Raw genomic sequence first — 21607 nt, 5'->3', positions numbered from 1 at the left:
CGAGAGCCATGCAGGGCTAGTGGTGGTTTTGCCTCAGAACCGTTGGCGACAGTAGCAGATTTCAATCATTTAAACAGCCAGATATGTTGGTTTGTTACTTAAGTCTAGACAGAGCAAAACACCCTTTTCACTTCAGCCACGCGAGCTGCCCTTTGCTTTAGGCCTGGATAGACTGTCCTCTAGGCGTGTTTGGACGTCCTCAGCTGAGCAAGTGCTTCAGTGTTGTTTTGGTAAGAGCTGCAATATACGCATGTGGCAGCTTAAAAGTGGTTCAGCTGATCATACCAACTGTGTTTGAGTTTACAAAGCTAGTGAGATGCAATACTTTTATTGGGGTTTTTTTGTGGGTTTTTTGTATTAAGCATATACCTGTAAAACAAAGTTTTCATTAACATATTCAGGAATCTCATATTTGTGCAATAATTCAGATACTGCTCTTTGTTTGGTCTCAGTCTTCTAATGTCCCTGTCCCTGATTCCTGCATCTGTAATACCGTTTCTAATGTTACTCCAGAGGTAAGGCTGTGCTGAGGTGCTGAATTTTTACTTTCCTGATCCACATGGTGCTAGAGTGTGCTGCTAGTTAAGAGCTAAGTCATTTGCATGGGTAACAGGTATGTTTTACTGCCCATTCACCCCATCAGTGTTGTAACATTGTAGCTTGATGTTTGATCTTAGTAGCAGAGGAATATGAAGTTATTTGAGGGATGTGGGAAATGAATCTGTATGTTCTGTTGTCAGAACAATTTGGAGCTGCTTCTGTGAGAAAAGCTACAGTAATAGCAGTGCAGAATGGGCTACGTGCATGTGTGGTCATTCATTTGAAAGCCTCCAGACATTGGGAGGGTTTGCCTCAGGGATATGGGTTCTGGCCATTGGAACATTTTAATTTTGCCCTGTGTTTGGATTCAAGTGTGAGTGAGCCCTGAAATGCGGCGATCTTATGAAAGATGGGAAATCACGAATGTTCTGATCCCTCTAGACTTGGTTCAGGACCATTGGTAATAACAATAAAAATTTGATTGATCCAATATGACTTTTTGTGGAAAAGGAAAGATACTGCGATTACTTGTCCTTAGAGGGCTGAAGTCTTAGATTTTAGTGCTGAGAATAGACTGCACGTTCAGTCAAAACAGTTGTTGATCTGGTCAGTCTTAGTGTTGCCGGATTTTTGTATCACTCAGATTAACGTTTACAGATTTTGCCATTGGACTATTGTGACCTCATCAAACACCTTAAACTCTCATTCCTCCGTGAAAAGTCATGCCTTCTACTCCTTTTACTCAATTCACAAAATGGTAGTTTTCTCTTAAATCCTTTATCCACAACACTTGTTTCTTAAAATACTGAATAATTTTCTCTGAGATATTGGTATTTTCTGTTTTAGTAGTGTTACTATGAACATCTTTGCCGAGAGAAACCCACTGCTACTGAATGATTAATATTTATTAGGTTTAGAGTTTAAGGTGCTATTTTCATAATCCTTGCAGTAATGCGTCTGAGTCTTATACACATAAGGTTTCTTTGAAACATTGCAAAGTACCAGGTCTGCAACATCGACAATGTTTTTTAGCAATACATTTATGCAGCAGCAGGCATGCTGGGTAGTTTATAAGCTTTTAATGAAACGCTGGCAGATATTAGGGTTTTATGGGCTGGAAAACAGTGCAAATGAAAAAGCTTTGCTTACTGTTTATAGCATTTTTCCCCTGAATCTAACAATATTTATCTCGCTTTTTCCATCTTGCATTTTGCTCTTCACATATTTACTTTCCCTTTCACTGGTATATTTACAGTCAACAAACTATTTTGTATGAAATATACTTAGTTTCAATATGCCTGTCATCATGTGGGTCCAGTTACCCAGATAAAGCCAAAGATGACTTGTTCCATATCCTACTAAGTCTTCAGTCTGCATTCATCCTAATAAGGCTACACTTACATCTTGCATCTTTAGTCAGTATTTCTGGACATCATTAATTGTGCCTTTCCTGAGGCCATGTAAATGATCCCTAAGGGATGCCATGTTTTCTGACTGCCTGCTGGCTAATACCTGTTCTTACCATGCTTTCCGTAGCAAAACTCTTCTCAGAGCATATCATCTCTATCAGTACGTTTTTCAAGTCCCATCTGCTAAAACAGTCAAAATACTTGATGGCGTCATAGTGTAGCTTTCTAAGTAAGGACCTTTTTGTACTCTTACTTACATTTGAAGTCCATATTAAAACTAGAATGAGATTCAGGCCTGAAGACTGAGTGATAGTTTGCTTTGAAAGGATATGGTGAAAGTAAGAGTGATGTAGCACCTAACAGTTCTTAGAGTGCAAATATATCTTCAGTTAAAAAGTCAGCCTGCAAAACTGCTTGGAATCTTCTGCCTTGTCTAAATCTTTACGGACTGTGCAGTATTCCTAACCATCATGCAAAGACACACTTATCCTGGCGTTGATACTTTTCTTCCTCTGTCCCTTGCAAAATTCATTTTTTTTATTTCCTGCTCACATGCTCCTCATGGAGCTTGGCTTCATTTACATAGAGATCCCTATGTAAATAGGTAAAGCGCTGATACACTCACTGGTTTTCTCATCAACAAATCCAGTACATTTCAGAGTCTCATGTAGCTATGATTAATAGTCCCTTGAGGCAACCTGGAGGAATGAGAGAGTAGATTTAACTCAGCAGTCCAGGCTCTCATGGTGGCACTTCGTTATCAGGGAATGATGACTTTCTGGGGCTGGATGCTGAAACACAAGGGAGCTTAACTTACTGTTGGTGAGTGTGGGGAAGTACCGTCATTGTTAGGGTCAGTGTGGCAGACTGCCTGGTTTCCTGGGGAGAACTGTGAAAGGCTAGGTCTAGGAGTAGAGCCTATTTCAGCACTGAAAAAATGTATTCTGCAGCTCAGTTAGGGAGAATGGTGATCTTTGATGATAACTCTGCTAATAATATTAGGAGTTAAAGATAAATGTCTGCGAGAAGCGCATGATTTCGAAGTAAGCAAAAGAAGAACTTGTTTTTCAGAGAAGCTAGAAATGGAAAATATAACATTTTTTCTCCTCAATTCTACTATACTCTGTAAATCCAGAATAACTAAATTACAGTATTCCTCTGTACACAGAACATATGATTGGTTTGGATGGATATGAGACTAATGTATGTCACCTCAAATTAAATTATAGAAACCTATTTTGTATTTTCCAGATATATATTTTATATTCCAGCTAGCCTAATATGCTTTACTCAGATCATAGCAGCAGCACTATTTTTTAAAACGTTGTCTTTTCCTTAGGGCACAAAACACCATGAAAGTTGTTGAAAAATTTCCATTGACACCAATAGACTGCAGCTCAAGCTGTTTGTATACAGTGCTGCTGTATTTTGTTGGAAATGTAATTGTAGCAGTATTTTCAGAATGAGCTTTTTATGCCTAATTTGTTTTGGATGATCTAGCGTTACATACCCCGTATTTGTACTTTCAGCCAAATTCTGTTAGGCGTTAACTGCTCTCTTCAGCTTGGGTGTACAACTGTAGATGGACTGTAACTTTTATCTCAGCCCCTGTGGGAAACGAGAAGTTAGGAGATCAAGGCACAATCAGATCCCAGCCTGAAAATGGCAGCAGAAATGTTGCAGGAGGGGAACTGGGGGAACTTTTAGAGAACCACTTTGATTAGACTTAGTTTTGGCCTATCCTGACTAGCTGCTTCATCATAACACCATGTCCCTTTTTTTTTTTTTTTTGCATGGGTGTTGTCTACATCACTCCCTCCTCCTCTTCTTTTCATCTTTTTGTGCCTAGCTTGCCAGAAGCAAGTGTCTTGACATAATCTACCCAAAATAATCTAGCCAATATCGTGAGGCTGACAACCGTGTTTGCTCTGTGTTGATATACCACTTCTCTTGCTCTGTACCTTTCTCATCTAATTGCACCGTAAACTCTTTGGGCAGGGATTTTCTGCCATTTTTACTGATTAGTTTCTGGTTACTACTACTGGTTACTGTTTCTACTGATTTTCTACTGAGCCTGTGCAGTGTCTGGCTTACTTGGGCATGGTCTGAGTTGCCCCTTAAGGTACTGTTGTCAATAAGCATGGTTAACAACCATTTTAGATAACTCGGGAGCAGTCTTGAAGTTTTTCTCTTATCAGGAATCTTTGTGATTAGTGTTTTTTCAAACATTTACATTTTCAAGTGTATAAAAAGATCCTTTGCTTCTGACAGCATGAATCTGTGCGCTGTATATGCAATTTGCCCTGGTAATTACTTATGTATGGTGATAACCATAGCAACATCCCAGGTAGATAATGTCATGCAAATTACTGCAGCTCCAGGGATGGAGGATGTTAATACAAGTATGTACTTGCACCCCTGGTCTTCAACATTTTGCAGCGACTCTCCCTTCCCCTCCCCCATACGTGTTGTTTTTAAATTTCCTTTCCTCACTATGATCGGGAAGGAAAAGAAAACCTCTTGCTATTTTTCTCATTGGTATTCACAAGGAGGGAGGGGGAGGGTGGTCCTTCAATGTTTCTGTCATGAATAATTTTGTATGCACAGTGGAAATTCCACAGTGTATGTAGGGCATAAAAGTCTAGAGACTTGGATACACTGCGGGGCCGCGTTGTGCTTAAACCCAAGTTCTTGCATTTGTAAACACGGAGTGTGAGCATGTGGGGGTGGAATTGTAGCCACAGATGTTTGGACTGAGGTGTAAACCTCCTCAAATCATTTACAGAGGATATGGGAGAGCAGCGTTGTTTTTCAAAGCAGACATGCTGTGGCTGAATACTTATCAGGGCCACTGCATTGTTACTGAAATGAAGAAATAGCGGAGAGGAAGCTGGTAACAGTTATCCCTTGTTTGGTCATAAGCAAGAGAAACAAAAAAATCTGTATGAATGCTGATCTGCGTATACACTAGTCCTTGTGTAACCTTAGAACCCTGGAGGTATGAAAATAAGATAAGCCTCTAACCTGTAACTAGAGTCTTTTGTTAAAGATAAAAAAAAGCAGGCAAGAAAATTGGTTAAGTAAAGGTTTTGTTTTTCTGGTGAAGAATGAAATTGTTGCCGAATATTTTTGCTTTGTGGTTAAATAATGGGAATGTGGGTGTTAGTCCTGCAATCAGTGCTGAAGTTACTGATTACTGAAGGATGCACTGCCCCAGCCATTAAATGAGGAAATACCCTGATAAAAGAGGGTGGAGATTTGTGGAGTCAGAGAAAGACTGTGCAGGCAGCCAGAGGCACATATGTAGTCAGATCCCAGTTTGTAAGGAAAACGTTCCCAAAGCAAGTTGAGCTATTCATTAGGCAGCACTGAATTGTCTTCTTCATAAAAACATGGTCTCTCTCAAACAGAACCATGGTGGGGAGTGGAAGTCACTAAGCAACTTTATTTGTGCTAGAGGTAGTAGATGTAGAGAGTGTTAATTAATTGGAGATTAAAATACTGCCAATCTGTATCCCCTGGTATCTGTACAGGGGTGTCTGCCACTCTTACAGCTCTGCCTACAAATCCCAGATTGTAAGGTTTAATCTTTTCCCCTCTAATTTCTCTGTGAATTAACAATTCAATACTTTGCCCAATGGTAGCACAGATAGTACTGTTCAGCTGTGCCAGCCTGCCAAGAATTGCTATTGGTGGCAGTGGAATTTGAAAGGTACCCATGTCCAGGTAATCCAGTTTGTTGTTAAACCTTGCAGCAGCACTTGGAGCTACAGACATCCCTGATTTACACTGGATTTTAAAAAAAAACACATCTTCTAGGATGCCCACCTAAGAAAAGCAAACTGCACCAGAAAGAAATATATAAAGTCAGGGGTTTTATCATCTGACAGAAACTACCGAGCCTAACTGCCTCCTGGAGTTTTTGCCTGTCTGCCTACTTTACATATAATGGACATATTTCTTTGTCATTTCTGTATTCAGCATGTGATTGCCTGAGGATGGCCTCTCCTTAGACTCCATATCACATTGAAGGGAAGACTAGATGCCTTGGAATTATAGGGACAGCCAACCTGAGGTCCTGGCAAGTTAAATACACAGTCTTTTCAAAATAAAATTCATAATATCAGCACTAGACCTCCTGAAACCCTGTTTATAGGCCAGTTTCTTTGACTGACCAATATGACAGCCAGATAAAATATTTGACTGTAATTATCCAGTCCTCTGCTTTCCACAGCTAGGATGTCTTCTTCAGGACTGAACTGACCTCTTCCTAAATAAGTTCAGGGGACAGTGGGGATCATAACCGGCATATTTTTCTGTTTCCCTGTGGACTTGTTAAAGAGTATGTCTCTATGGTTTTGATTTATTGTTTTTGTTCACAGAGTGAGGTATTATTAACACTGGATTAAAAATGAAAAGGCTGCAAGTAACCTAGGAATGTCTGAGAAACGGTGTCAGTTGTTAGTGAAACTTGTAGCACAGGTGTTCAGTTGAAGATCTTAAAAGTTCATCTCAGAAACTGCTGACATTGCAAATCTTCCCTCAGAGCTGCAGTATCATTCCAACACAGGGAAGAAGGTGTGCATGAGAAAAGCTTTGCCTAGGTTAATGCCGCATGTGGGGTTAACATTGTGTTTAATGATTCTGGTTCCCTGCTCTAGCAAGGGTATTGCCTTCTCCCTGCACTACGTAGTCCCCATATTTTTATTTGCTTCTAGCTGACAAAACTAAGGGAGCCTGCCGGCATGTGAAAAAACGCTGTATTAGCCAGCTGTGCAGTTTGTATTTAACAAGTGGTTGTATTTTATCAGAAAGCAAAGGAAATAATAACATCAAATTCATATGTCAAAAAAGCATGTGCATTTAATAAATAATAATTGATGTGCATGATTTTATTTACTGTCTCTTCTCCTCACTTTTTCCGCCTCGCCAGTTGCTCACCTTTGCTAGTTTATGACATGATGTTCAAGGAAACATTGCGTTATCACACGCAGCAGACATCAACGGAGAGAAATTGGCTTGTCATTAATAATAATTGTAAAACCAACCCTACAATAAACCCTGCTTTTGGCCACAACTTCTGCCTCCTGGGAGCAGAAGTGAAACAATATCCACAGCTCTCATCTGTTGATCATTTTTAATGCAGGGTTAAATTCTCCATGTGCAAAGGTCAAGTGTAGATGGGGCTCATCACAGGGCTGGGAGATGCATAACGGCCATAGCTGCAGAGCAACCTGGAATGTAGGTACCCAGGGGAACGGGGGAACTCAGCTCTCCTTCCTAGCTTTTTCTTAGGGTATCATTAAATGGCAAGCTTCTGGTTAAGACTGACCATTTTGTGTCTGTTGTGCCAGGGGAGAAATGGCACAAGAAGCCCTGGTAACAGTTCACTTCCTGAAACACCCGTGGATTCCGACGTTGCTCCTGTAGAGATTTCTGAAAGGCTGGTACGGCTATGAGCAACTGTGGCTGTGGGGAACACGTTCCAGTGGCTGCCTCCAGGTTCTTCCTATCTCTCAACCTTCAGACCTGCCAGTGGTTTCCCTGCTTGGATTAAGGTCCTTGTTTTGACAAATACTGGGGCCTGACAAAATAGCTCACAGTTCTAAAGCAAGCTACAGCAGAGGTGCTGCAGGCTCACACCTCTGTGGTTTGAAGCATAAGTGGGAAGAAACATGAACACTCAGCCCTCAGTAGGCAGCTTGGCTTTCTGGGAGAAGCAGAACAGGGCTGGCTTGGAAATTAAAGGGGAAACTGCCTCTAAGCTTAGACATTTTTCATTGATAATATGTAGCACAATTACCCGCTGAAATTAAGCTTCCTTAGAATAGAGGCATACCAACTGCAAAAGGGGTCTGCCCAATGTCCACTGGAATCAGCTGAAAGCATTTTAATAACTGTAGTGAGTTTGGTTTAATTGTCAACAGTGCAAAACAATGCTGCGCAGCTTTTAGGACAGGAAGTGCAGTATGCTGTAAGTAATATGAATTCCTTTTGCTCTTTTTTGAATCACTAATTTTTGGTTAAGTTTATCACACAAACAAATCATAAACTGCACACAACCTTAAATGCAGACATAATGTACATTACTGCAATAATAGAGAAGCTGTGCTCTTTTAACCAGACAGATGAAATAGAAATAGGCATATTGAATGAGTTCTCCTCAGTGAATTCAACTTCAAATTCCTTATTTTCCCAAATCTTTAAATTCTAACTTGTCTGTTAAGGATACAAAAGTGTATTTAGACTAAAATATGCTCACAAAGGACAACACACCAACTACATTTTCTTCAGACAACAACATACGAATGTCCAAAGACTTGGTTGAAAGGCTTTTGTACAGGGCCTTGCACTCAATGCCTTTTCCGAGTTTTGTTGTAGAGTGGCTATTTGGAATTTACAAACCGTTCAACCAGAATGCACAACAATTGCACTTTTGAGTGTGTATAAATAGTACTCATGTAAGAAGGGTTAGCTTCTTTGCTTAAATATATTAATTAAAGGAAGTCCAATTATCATTTTGTTTTGTAGCCGTTGAGGCCACAGCACACCAGTTCCTAACTGATCACAAGTATAGCGAACCAATAGGCAAAGCCAAAACATCTATGGAAAAACATATTAACTAGTGCCAGAATTGTGAAATGAATAAGAGATTATTTAGATAAACTGAGTTATGAACTGAAACTAGCTATAGTACACAGCTGTAAATGTCAGTGAACCAGACAAGCTAATTCCTTGCCTGTGAAGTAATGTTGGAACGCATGTTATATGCAGTTTATGTTTAAATATAAATATGGGATTACCTTTTAGGTTGTGAAACAGAATCATATAGGCAACAAACGTTACATCTAGGGTCTTCTGAGAGTCAAAACTGTTGTGTCAAATATGGTTAGTTTAGTAGGGTTGACGGGCTTTATTCAAGGTTCCTAGAATTTATCTGCCAAGCATAAATAATTATTTAACAACTAATAGGGCAAGGCCAGAAATATAATAGCTTTTATGTTGAAATTAACATCAAGTGATCTGTAGACATCTGCTAAGCAAGCCAAATGTGGTCTATGTGCTGTATGTTTTGCCTCACTGCCTCAAAATAACAAGCAGTGCTTATATTTGGAGGGGCAGTTTTCCTTGTTGAAGTGGAAAAAAAATGCTCTGATAGAAAATCACTTGCACTGTTAGGATCAAATGTGTGATGAACATTAAATAGCCCTACAAATTTAAATAATGCTCGATGCTGAGATTTCAGCTTTGCAAACGCTCGTTTCCTGATGGGTGCTTGGTGTGGTTCAGAGGGAAATGAAAATCCTTTCTTGTTAGAAAGAAAACAAAGTATCGCCCAGTGTATTCCAGCCCTTAGCTGTTGCAGCTTTCTGGGGTCCAGTAAGTGAGGGAGCCTGGGCTCCAATGAATTTATTTTTCCAAAATGACCAGAAGGGTGAGGGAAGCGTAAGAAAAGCCACAGCATCGAGAAAGCCTGAAAAAGTTCCAAGTAGCAAAGACCCCTTCCAAGCAGATACTCGCTGTTGCCTTGCAGAGATCTGCATTGTGTGTGTAAGTGTTCGGGTTATGTGGATGCCAGAACAGAAACTGTACTTCCTTTGCTTGAGAGCACCGCTGTTGGCATCGTTTGTTTGCTTTACTGGCTGTTGCAGTTCATCTGCTTTCAGGGCCAACTGTTCGATCTTTGGCATCTTCTCTATGGGTCTTGGCCTTTCCTCTGTTTTAAAAGTATTAGAAGGAGGTTGAATTGCTGAGTGGGGAACGTAATCTCTGTGAGGCAAAGTCTAAAGATGTTAGTAAGCCGAAAGGGCTGCACTGGCAATTTACCGTGTACTATGCAGGAATGAATGAGAGACTCATATTCATTGTGCTTATGTATGCTCAGGTTCTTTATGTCCATATTTAGATCTATTAACACAATAAGATTAAGCCAACTTGACTTTCTTGAATGAACAAAGCAGTAAATGGCAGAGCGTAAACAACAGACCCCATAAATGTGTACTACCACCAGCAGCATGACTAACACTGGACCTGAGATCCTGTGGGGTTTGGCAGTGACACAGAAGACACTGTTCTGAACAAGCTGGATTCCCTTTCGTACAGGAGCCTTGGCACCGACTTCACTGTAAGCTGGCTCGGGCTTTTATGGGGGCAATGAAGGCTGGGCTCTGCCCTGGACTCGGTGTCTCTGCCCCAGGCTTTCCTGAACACAGGAGTGCAGCCTCAGGCTGCTCTGCTTCGCACTGCCAGGAGTCCCTGGGGATGTGTCTGCCAGCTGGGTTAGCCAGAACACACAGTGCTCCAGCCAAAGTCAACTTCCCCCTGTGAGGGCAACTGCAGGGAGGAAATGTCAGATGATGGCTGTCCCAGTTGTCAAACCACAACTCACCACAACTCACCCTTTTCCCCCAGCGACCAGTGGCAGCAACCTCTGCCCTGTGCTGGCAACTCCAGAGGACAGAGTTAGAGGAACAGGACAAAGTGCCTGGGGGAAGAGAGCTGTTGCATTGGCAAATCCAGACTTCTTCACAAGAGACCAGGTTTTGACTGTGACATTTTTCTCTGCTGCTTCAAAGCATACATGATGAGAAAGAAGAAATCCCCTTTGCAAGAGGCTCCCTCTTGGATTTCTCTATTGGAGCAGCGCACAAGGGAGTTAGGAGTGTCCTGAGGCAGGAATGCTACATAATTTTGGCCGTGGATGAGGTTCCTTGCAGTCCAGCACAGCTAAAGAGAGCAATATCCAAGCTGGATGGAGAGAGTTGACCATCGGTTCTGTTTGGATATTGCAGCCTTGACTGCTGCATGGGACATTATTCTAGGTGGTATAGATGGGCTTCTTTGCAGGCGTTTATCTGATGTGGGTGAGGGAGTTTCTGTGTGCCACTTGATCTTGGCTTTCTGTGAGAAATGTGAATTACCAATTTCAAATCACAACATGTAAGAGCTCCTGGGCTGTGCTGAGGGTGCATAACTGCTCATTCAGCTTTACTCAGATTATTAGGTTACTGCTTTTAGTACAAAATACATGGCAAAGCAGTCATTTCTATGCATGTTCTAGAGTGGTACATTATTGCATTTTAGCACTTGACATGAGAGTAATTTACACACAGCCACTGCTTGTCCTCCATGAAAAACAAACCCTCTACAAGCAGAGGCAAAAAGTCTGCTAAAGATTTCATATTATTAATGTTTACGGCATTTGTTGTAGTACTGCCTGTTAATTACCACATTTAAGAGTGTGCCCTTCTTCTGTGAGGGGTAGGTGTCGATTTGGAATGATGCTTTTTGAAAAAATGTTGACACAGCATCGTTGCATCTCACAAGATTTGTGGGCCTGATTCTGCTCTCAAGCAAAGTGCAAATCGGGACTAAGCCTGCTGAAGAAAGTGAAATTGGCCTGGTGTAAAAACGTCTTTGGGGAAGAATCAGACCCTCTGATTTGAAAGGCTCCTTGCAGTCCTAGGGCAATACAAGTCAGTGAGAAAACAGGCCATGTGTTGGAGGGGGCACATTTGCTAAACTTGTGAGGCAGGGACTGACCGAAAGAGTGTGTATGCAAATCTGAAGCTCTGCCTCTAGGACTTACCATCGTTCAGACAGCAACTTCTTCCTCCTCTCCCTGTGGAGTGCCTCTCCTGTAGCCAGGCATTTTACAGGGTGTGCAAAAATTGCTGGATAAAGAGCAGTGCTTTCTTTTGTCTGTTTTTGCTCTGAAGGTGACTCCAACTGTTTGTTTCTTCCTTTGACTGTCCCTCGTGCTTCCATCTGGCCATTTCTTTCTGCGTGAGCAGAAAACCCTGCTGTCTTGCCAAGCTCAGACACTGTGGTCTTCAGGGAGCTGTGCATGGCCCTACACATAGGGGCATCCACACATGGTGGAAAGGTGAGGAAAGATAGCATCATTCAGTGGAAAAAAGGTCAGGAGAGTCCTTAACTTGGCACCATGTCCCCTTACTGTTCCTGTTCCCCACACCTGCTTGCTGTCCTGCTGTGGCTGGCTGGCAGGGAACCTGGGCCTGAGAGGTGCTGCGCACTTGTTAGGAAGCAGCTTTATCTACCCCAGCAGTGTCTGAGACGGCCAGCCCCACACTTGGTTTAGCATCTTTTGGTTCTGTGTGCTGCTCTTCAAAGCATGGAACGATTATGTTCACTAGAAAAATTACAGTTTGGCCTGTCTTTTATGCATCTGTCTCTCACTGTGATCAGGGACTCTCTTTTGATTTGGGGCTGTCTTTATCTCCATAGGTCTACCTGGCAAAATGAAGGTGTGATTGTAGCATGTTGGCCTGTCTTAATTTAACTGGCAGAGGTAATAGTAGCAGTGAGGACACAACAGCACTGGCTAGCAACCAAGTTATAAAGTCTTCAGAGACCTTGTGTATATATCTCAAGGTACGTGGACACTGCAGCAACTGCTGCTTGCAGGGGTACCCTGAGATAGACGTCAACAATTTCACAATGAGTGAATTGTTACTTAGTGATGACCGAGTTAAATAACCGCCACAACATTTATTCCGCTTCTTGGGTGGGTTTTGCAGCTTGTCCTGAGTACCATGCTGCTGTGGATGGGATGCACCTGTTTTAGCTAATGGGAAACAGTGACAGTGTTCTGGATGAACAGAGTATATGTTCATCCAGACACGTCCTCAGCACATATGGAATCAATGCTAAGTGACTAAAGATAGAAAATGAGGTGAACAAAGAGAAGACTGGCTCCTCTGTAGAGCAACTTTATGGCTGGCATGTCAGAGGAGGGACGGGGACAAAGCGATGCTTCCACTCCAGTGCTGGCAGTATGAGTCCATGCTGGAAAAATGATGACTGGGACTGTTAAAACCCTCTCACGGTGCCTGACTCTGGAAGAAGCAAAGCGCTGGCAGAGACCGTGTCATGCTGCAGAACAACCTGCCACTGACTCAGAAGTGGTAGAAATAGAGCATGAAGACTGGGCCTCAAACCCCGAACAACGATATAGGGAGGTTACCTGCCACAGGCTGGTCCCTGGGGCTCTCGTGTTTTACCCTGTGGCATGGCTTACGTAAGCTGTCAGAGTCACGAAGCTCCACAGAGCTGAACTGAACATCTGGGCTCTGCAGTGGCAGCCAGTGCTTCTCCTCACTGAACTGTACCTGCTTGGTGGAGTCTAGAACTTGGATCTATCATCCTTGCAGGTGGTTTTTGGATGCTGAACCAAATACCACTTTTCTGTGCCCATTGCCTCTCCTGAGAAAGAGCTTGGCTTCCTGTTCCATTCAGCAGAATTGGACCTCTGGACTTGAAAATAATCTCAGTCTTTCGGCTAACAAGATTTGTCCTCAGGACTTTTTCTTGCATTCTACTTTGAACATCGTTTCTACATGCTGCTAACTTTGATAGGGTAGTGGGAATGAACTGCACATGGAGTTGACCCTTGTATTATAAATAGTTAGCTTTGATCTGCAATATGTGTCTAAATGAGATGCGCTGAAGTTTTTTAGGAGTCATTCAGGTGTGCTCCTCAACTGATGTAGACTGACTTTGTATCACAAGCCAGTGGAGCTTTGCTGCTAAAGATGTGATCCAGATTTGGGATGAGTCTATGGCCTGCATCTTTCTGAATCTCTGTTTTAGTCACACGCAAAAAGCACTCTGGAGTTTTGGTAAACCTTGCTGAGGCCAACAGGAATGATGAAAATCAGGCCATTTGTACTGTGGTTCTGAATTTGAGACTTCAGTTTTCTACAGCTGAGTGCGAAATGCCAGAGATTCCCGTTTCTGACGGCCCTTGCAAGGCTGAAACGCCAGCGCAGGCTACAGCCGTCCCCTAGCAGAGGTTGGTACTGCAGTAGCCCCACCTGCTGTTGGATAGGAAGGAAGCGGCTTGGTCCTTTAACGCAGTCTGATTATGTGATAGGAGTGAGTCATTTTAGATTACCCTATCTCTTATCACCCTCTTTTACCCTTGCATTCTTCCTTTTGCACCCAATTCTTTGCGGTCCTTATGTTTGTCATATCTTATGTTGATTCTAAGCTCTTTTGGGTGGGAAGTATAGCTTATCTCTGCTTGTAAAGCACTAAGTAAATTTACACACAGTATAAGTGCTTGATAATAATAACCCTGATCTTTTGCTTTTACTAGCATTTGGTTTCAAGAGCTCTCTGTGAATCCAAATGAGAAAAAATTACAAAGGCAAAGGTATAATTAGGGTTCCTGAGATGGTTTTATTCTAATCTGAGGCGGGTGACTTTATATTGTTTTTTTCTCTTTAGAAATGAGAACACCACAAACAAGCCTGCCTAGAATAAGAAAGAAAATAAGTATGAGGCTTTTTAATTGACCAATACTTGTAAAAAGGATAGGGTGTTAAGCGAGGTATTAAGAGACTTTTTCTTAAATTAAACTGCTGCTTTTATGAATATGAGATGAGCACAGTGATCGGGAGTAAAGCTTATTTACACAGCAGAATTCATTTGAGATCAGGGTGCTTTTGGAGCAGAAAAATACTTTTCTGTCCAAAGGCTTCCCTTTTTTTATATCTGCATATTCTGCAAGGTACTTCAGCTCATGCCTGTTCTCAGTAACAGTTCTGTTTCAGTCAACTTGGATGTTGTGAATCAGGATGTAGACCATCAGCTTTTCTTCCCCTAGAACAAACCTACAGTTAAAATGATCACTATCTCCCGAAGCATCTTATTTTAGAAGAGTTTGCTAGCCTACAGTGTGACACTTTACATTGCATTTGGGATTAGAGAGGGACTCAAACCAGCAAAATTTGGGTCTGGAATGAGATTCCAAACGCTTTGCTTATGAGGATTCCTTAGGCTCATCCATTAGAAATGTGAAATTGAGAGTGCATGAATGTATGTGTTGTTATTCCTGCTTATAGGATATGATATGTACAGGTAGAAGTAGAGTGAAAAGGTGTTGTTATTTAGTTTGGGGGAGTGTGGGGGCTCAAGATAGTTGATATAGTTTAATTTATTACTAAAGTGAGTAGAATTAAAGTTCTGGCATTATCTGGGATGGACAGAGCTTCTTCCAAGATACCTACTCTGCAAAAAGCCAGCAAAACTGGCTTCAGCTGACATTGTGAAACCCTTTGTATTTGTGACATAGCATGTGTTTTACACCTGGGCTTATAAAACTTTTATAAAAAATCTGTTATTAAGTCTCACTATGTCATTTTGATAGGCTGATAGGATAGCTAATAGCCAATGTTGAGCATCTGGTTGTTTCCTGTGTATTGAGAGTTGGATTCGTCGGTGAAGCAAGATTTTAAAAGTCAATAAAACAAAAAAGACTTAACCACAGATTCTTGACAGATAACAAATATATTTATTTTATTCATGAATATAATACACTTTCTCTCAAAAGATAGTTTAGACCTTAATTTTTAAGAGGATGTTTGGATTTCTTAGATGAGTAAATGTGTTTGCTTCTGTCTCTGCCTAATCTGCTTTGTGCCTGTGTAACCCAGCAGGGAGAGCACAGCACTTTTTGATATTCTCAGAAGGGGTGAATGTGTCTTGCTTTGAAGATGAGGGAGGCACAGTAGTGGTTCATATACTATGTGCAGGTTCTCCATAGAGGTTATACTTTGCCCTGCAAGAACTTAAAATGTCACGACTGCCACAAAGTGCAGTGAATCCAGAAACTCAGTGCATTACGTACAAAGTAAAGAGGAGAGAGAACAATGCAGCTGCTGCATTTCTTGATGCCTTTTGAAATATCGCCCTAGGTATGTTAGATGTATATTGTTTAACTGCAAGATACCAAGTAGCTGGAAGTTGCCTTATTTGTTCTCTTAGTGTAAAGCATCCTTGTAGGTACCTCTGATGCCAGAGTCATTGCAGTGGTGTGTAACAAGTAAGGATGTGCCCTTGCTTTACCTTACAGGCAAGACCGTCCTTCCCTTTCTAGGAATATTAGTATTCATTTATCCTGGAATCCAGCAGCACCCAGGTGGAGACATCTGGTAACGACATCTGTGTGGCAACTAAGTGTTCTGGTGTCTGTAATTTTCATATGTGAGTGCAAAGTAGATTCAGATGTTTGGTAAATTACAAAAGGAATGAAAGTATGTTTTTCTTGAGGAATTCTGTAGGCAAGTGGGTCATCCTTTATTATACTTTTGTTTGCAAATAATGTAGTGAAGACTGATGAACAGGAATCTGGACCTCTGAAGGATAAAGGCATCGTGACAGTCTTTGTGGAAAGTATTGTTTCTGTTATTAGGTACAGGTCATAAACAAATAGGGGACTCTGGAGTGATTGATTAATCTTCTCTTAAAATGCTTGTTAATAATGTGGTGACTCTTCATAAACATGGCAGTTTAACAAATGTATGATCATGTCTACGCATGGGCTCCTGTCAGTCTGCTCACTCAAGAATGGGGCAGAGAGATTATATAGAGGTATTCTATTGTTTACTCAGGGGTTTAGATGTGTTAGAAAGATCTGAGTTAGCCAACAATCTGAACATGCCTAGAGTACATGGCTGAGGTAAGATTTGTAAGGGGAAGTTATTAGTTTATTAAATCTACTGCTAGAGTTGGAAAAAAATACACAATGTTCTGGACATACAAACCATCCTTAGGGCACTTCAGAGGGATTGATGGCAGCATTTGCTACGTTGAAAGCTCAGTGGATATGAACTTATGTCTGTTTGGCTCAATTACTGTGCTCTGAGCAGTGTAATTTAAATATTGTGTGCTTCCGGAAGGTTAACATTGCTGGTACACTTCATGCTCTTCACTGTAAAAAGCAAGCACTTTAAAAACAAGTGACAATCTTCCATTTGCCACTATGCAATCAGTGAAACTGTTCTGTTACGATCAAAATTTCCAAGGCTAAAGTCAATTAGAGTGGGGTACTTAAATTTGTTATTTCACATGAAACAAATTCAGAATTGACACTGTAAAACTGGTGACAAGGGGTAGGCAGCACACCAACCAAGTTGTGGGCTAAATTTGCTTAACGATACTTTCTGTAAGGGGAAAGGCTGTGGTCTGAAGGTAGAACTGCCCACCCTTGGATAGTTTAGAAACACTTGTCAAAGATCTGATATCACTGGGGCAGACACTTGCAGAGTGGTGCCATGAGGTCATAAATTCTGCGGCTTCCCTGGGAGCCATAGTGCTGCCATTTCACTGGTAGCAATATCCCACGTTCAACCTAGAGCAAGCCATGGTTTTACTAGCAAGGAGTACCCTCTATGTAAGTGCCTTGAGAACAATGTCTGTTGGCACGATCATGACAATAATCCCTCTCCAGATAATGCTTACACAAATTACTGTGAAGCAAGGTAAGGTATGGACTTAGTATACATTTATCTACACAGCAGTGTTAGCACACTTTCAGTGAGGGAGAGCATGGACACAGACAAGTTGCTGTGAAGCTGGCCATTGCACGCTGAATTCACCTAAGCTATTCTTGCGGTAGTGTGTTCCTATAGTTGTATTCTAGGATACGATATCAGTCTTAAATTTCACCAGAATTTAAAGTAAAGCTCATTTTGTGCTATTTAATTTTAGATATTATTACTAGTTTCATAGCAAACTTTTCTGGAAGTCCAGCTGCAATGTAGCAGACTTCACAGAATGGCTGTATATATTCAGATTATCTTCTTGACTACCAATCACTTCAGTTAAGTGACCCATGATTTTTATGCTACAGGACATTGCAAAAGATGCACCTGCCAGTTTTATTTCTGTTTTTATATTGTTGGAAGAGGTTTGGAAGTTTGATCTAAGTATATTCCTGAAAGTTGAGATGCTCCTCTGAAGCTTTCCAATTTGCTGGAGGAATATTGTGGTGTTTGTTTTGCTGGAGGGCAGCCTGGGGTCTTAAAGGTCCTTTTGAGACTTATAACTTCTGATTCTTGGCATCAAAATGTAGAGCCCAAGTTACAAGCACCTATATGGGGATTTCTAGTGAACTCAATGAAAATCTTGTAAGAAATATGTGCTGTCACATACCGTGTTGTCTTCTGGGCAGATCAAAAATACCATGCATCAACATTTCTCATGGAATAGCTCTATTTTTGACTTAGTAGCATGTGAGTAGAAGGTGGACATGACATGGAATGCAAGAGAAAATCAAATATGAACAAGAAGAAATCTTTCTTTACCCATTATGGAGTGGCCATTTGTCAGCATCTGGTAAGTACATACCTATTTTAAGGAGTAGAAGAACACTTGAAATGTGCCACTCATATGTGATTTGAGTCCTAAATGTAGCTTGTGGTTATGAGTCTGTCTTTAGCATATTGCTGTGTGCTGCCCCAAAGCCTCTAGGTCATGTAAACTTATCTCAGATTTAATTTTCTTTCAGTCATAGTATTAATTCAGGGGTTGTTACAGTTTGTTTGCTTAAAAAAATCTATGTGATTTTTCTCTGCATTTTGCAAACCTCATCATTTTGGAATCCTAAATGAACTGTTAAAAGAACTATTTATTATAACCCTATTATATGGATATATTTTGACAAAGAATGTGCATGAGCTTGATGGTGCATCAAAGCAAAAAAAACCCAAAATGGTCTTTGACTTTAAGGAAAAGCCTTGAACCACTGTCAAGATCGAAGTATATTTCATGTGCTAGAGTCCTGATTCAGCAAAGCATGTAAAAAAGAATTTCAAGCACAGTGAGCTTTGGTGGCAGCCACTGAACATGGTTGCATTTACTGCTGTGATTCTTGCTTCTCAAAAATCCTAACGAAACAAAACACTTGCCCACAAACAAGTCATCAGAAATATTGTAATCTTTCTCCGTTTTCACATCCTCACTCAGTATTTCTTACACAGTTTGCATTATTCATAATGATTTGCTTTAATCTGAAGGACTTAAAGTTTTAAAAGTTCCTGCATTTGCATATCTGTTTCTCTTGGTAAATGCACTTAGCTGATGAGAAATAGCTTGTATGCTTTTCTATGTCCTAGTAATATTTTATTCACGTATGCTTTATGCAATAGACACACTCACTGCTCTTCCTCCTTCTCCATCACCAAGAGTCTTAGAATATGTATGCTGACACCAAATAAATTAAAGCAGTACTTTTTTTCTTAATGGAAAATGCCTGGTAAGACACATCCCTCTTTGTTTTTCAAGCAGACCAGTGTTATAAGAGAGCTTTCAGCCAGACAAATGTTTTATGGCAATAGCGCTTTACGTTTTCGTAACACCCTTCTTCTAAGGGTCTAAAATGCTTTACAGCAGTAATAAATTAAGCCTTACAACATCCTGTGTGGTAGGTAACTATTATACCCATTTTATGGGTGCCAGACTTCATGGAATAAGCTGCTTTCAACATGCCAGCACACTATGAACAGTCATTCGGGGTTTCGTCCTAGAATGATCATGTGAATGCTGTCTACAATGGAGTCTGTAAAAGAGGTACCTACAAGGCAAAGCATTAGGACTTTTAGGAGCAGTGTTTGTCTTTGGGCCTTGCGCAGAGACCTTTAAAAAAAAAGTTTGTGAAGAAAGCTGTGATTAGACACTAAGAAAAGTCTTGGAAAGAATTCAAGATAAAAAACCCTAATAAATGACGGAATGGAGTTTCAGCAGTCTGGAAAGAAAGCTAATGTGGAAGAGAGTCTGGGGGAATCAAAGGAAAAGTTTTAGAGTGGAGGAACCATGACCAGATTTTCTTGGCTGCAATCCAAAATGCATAGGAGAGCCTGGCCTCCCTGTAATACTTCAGCAGAGATAAAAGAAAGTCATGACTGTTGTTAACAACACTCATTCCCAACCTGAAACCTAAATAACTATAGGCAGCTGTACTCGGTTTTTAAATCGGCAGAAAAACTGAGCTACAGCTCTGGGTGGTTAAATGGCAAACCAGACTTCAGCAACATATTTGTGTCTGAAATAGGTACCTGACTGGTGGCACCCCACAAGCCCATGCAGGTGTGCTAAGCTTCTTATGATCTCTTTTGCTTAAGTGTTTGAAGTCTCTTCAGAGTTTGCAATGATAATGGCCACTAGTTTTGAGGACACACCAAATCATGGAAAAAACTGTGACACCAAACATGTAAACCCTCAACCTTGCGACCTGAAGTCACAGCATAGGTGGTCTAACTTGGTGGCCAGCCAGCAAGGCCTGGAAGGCTGGCTGGTGAATTCAGAGGGAAAGGCGGCCAGTTCATGTGGAAAGAACAAAGCTACTACTTTGCAAAAGTCATCATATATACACATGTATATACCTCTCAAAGCGGGGAGGTTCTTGTGCAGAGTGCATAGGAGAAGGGGAATAGAAAAACCTAAACTAGTTTTAAAATGAAGCTCAGTCACTGTATGGACGGGCATGTGGGGTGCGATTGTCTGGATTAGCAGAGGTCGAGACATTGATCGAGGAGGGATGCCTCCCAAGATAAACTAGCATCATATGATAAACTCAGGGCTTCATGGCATACTTTTTGTTAAGTTGTTAAAAAATCGTATCATACAGGAATAACCTCATTATTCTGTTGAGATGAAACAAGGAATACAGGCACCAAGGAATATCTTCTGTTCTGAAATATTCATAAGTTTTTTTGTTTTCTTTTTCTACTGACACAAACAGTCAAAAAGCAGCCTGGAGGAAATGTCCTTCGCTTTTGGAAAATGAGTTGGTAATTTATTCACAGAAGGCCATGTAGTCATTTTGAATTAGCACATTGTGGAATCTACTAATAAAATGAAGTCAGTTTACATTTTAAACAACCTTTAATATTTGTAAAAGTAAATATCCCTTAATTTCTCAGCAATTTAGATGTAATGGAAATTGTCAGAAATTTTAATTTCTCTCCGTTTAGCTCACTCACAATGGCTGTCAAACAGTCAAGTGATATGACGTAAAGTACTGCTAATCGTTTCAGCACAAGACAGTACTTCAAAGGTAAGGCAAAGGATGTGCAGACACTAATGAAATTTTATTATCAGAACATAGAATTAGAGTTGTGACAAGAGACAATGGTGGCAGTGACATGCAGCTAGAATGTTAAGCTTCTGAAATCTCCAAGCTGAGTCTCGCAGACAAAAATAGCTAAAGCTACAGACTTCTTAATAGTCTTAAATGGAAATTGAATGGGCTCAATTAATCAAATGAACAAACTATAGGGAATTACAAAAAAGGCTCATTCTATATTTTCAGGCTATTAACCTGCATGGCCATTATGTCCTGTTCTAATGGTGTGGTTTGCAATCCATGTGTTGCTTCTCTGAGAGTACGTGTTTTTGTAATTCATAGGGAAACATGTAAAGCTCATAAGACAGCATGGCATGATGATTTTTGTAAGCACACGCTTGGGCAGACCCCACTGAAAGCGGGTCTTGTTTCACATGATCAAGCCAATTTTGTCTGTGAAATAGGACTGCATATTTCTGAATAGGTGAGCATGAGAAGTTTGCTTCAGAGCAGATAAACAGTCCCCAGCATATCCAAGGTTAAGTGATGAACTTAACTGACCTATGGGCATCCGTTACTATTTTGGTGTTCGCTAAAAGAGTATCTACTTTACAGAAATCTATGAGAATCTGTCAGGTGTTAAAGAAGAAACAGCTTTGATGTTAGTGGGTTCACTTGAATTTAGTCCTCAAGTATTTGTAAAGTAACTGTCGCTGTCCTCAGCGCACTTTCCTCACTCCCCGAACTGTGGTAGGTGTCCTGTTGCTGTGTGAGCCTCAGCAGCTGC

This window comes from Aptenodytes patagonicus, chromosome 7 (genome assembly GCF_965638725.1).
Source record: "Aptenodytes patagonicus chromosome 7, bAptPat1.pri.cur, whole genome shotgun sequence".
In the NCBI taxonomy this organism is placed as follows: domain Eukaryota; kingdom Metazoa; phylum Chordata; class Aves; order Sphenisciformes; family Spheniscidae; genus Aptenodytes; species Aptenodytes patagonicus.
The sequence above is the reverse complement of the archived record's forward strand: the minus strand, read 5'-3'. Positions refer to the sequence as shown.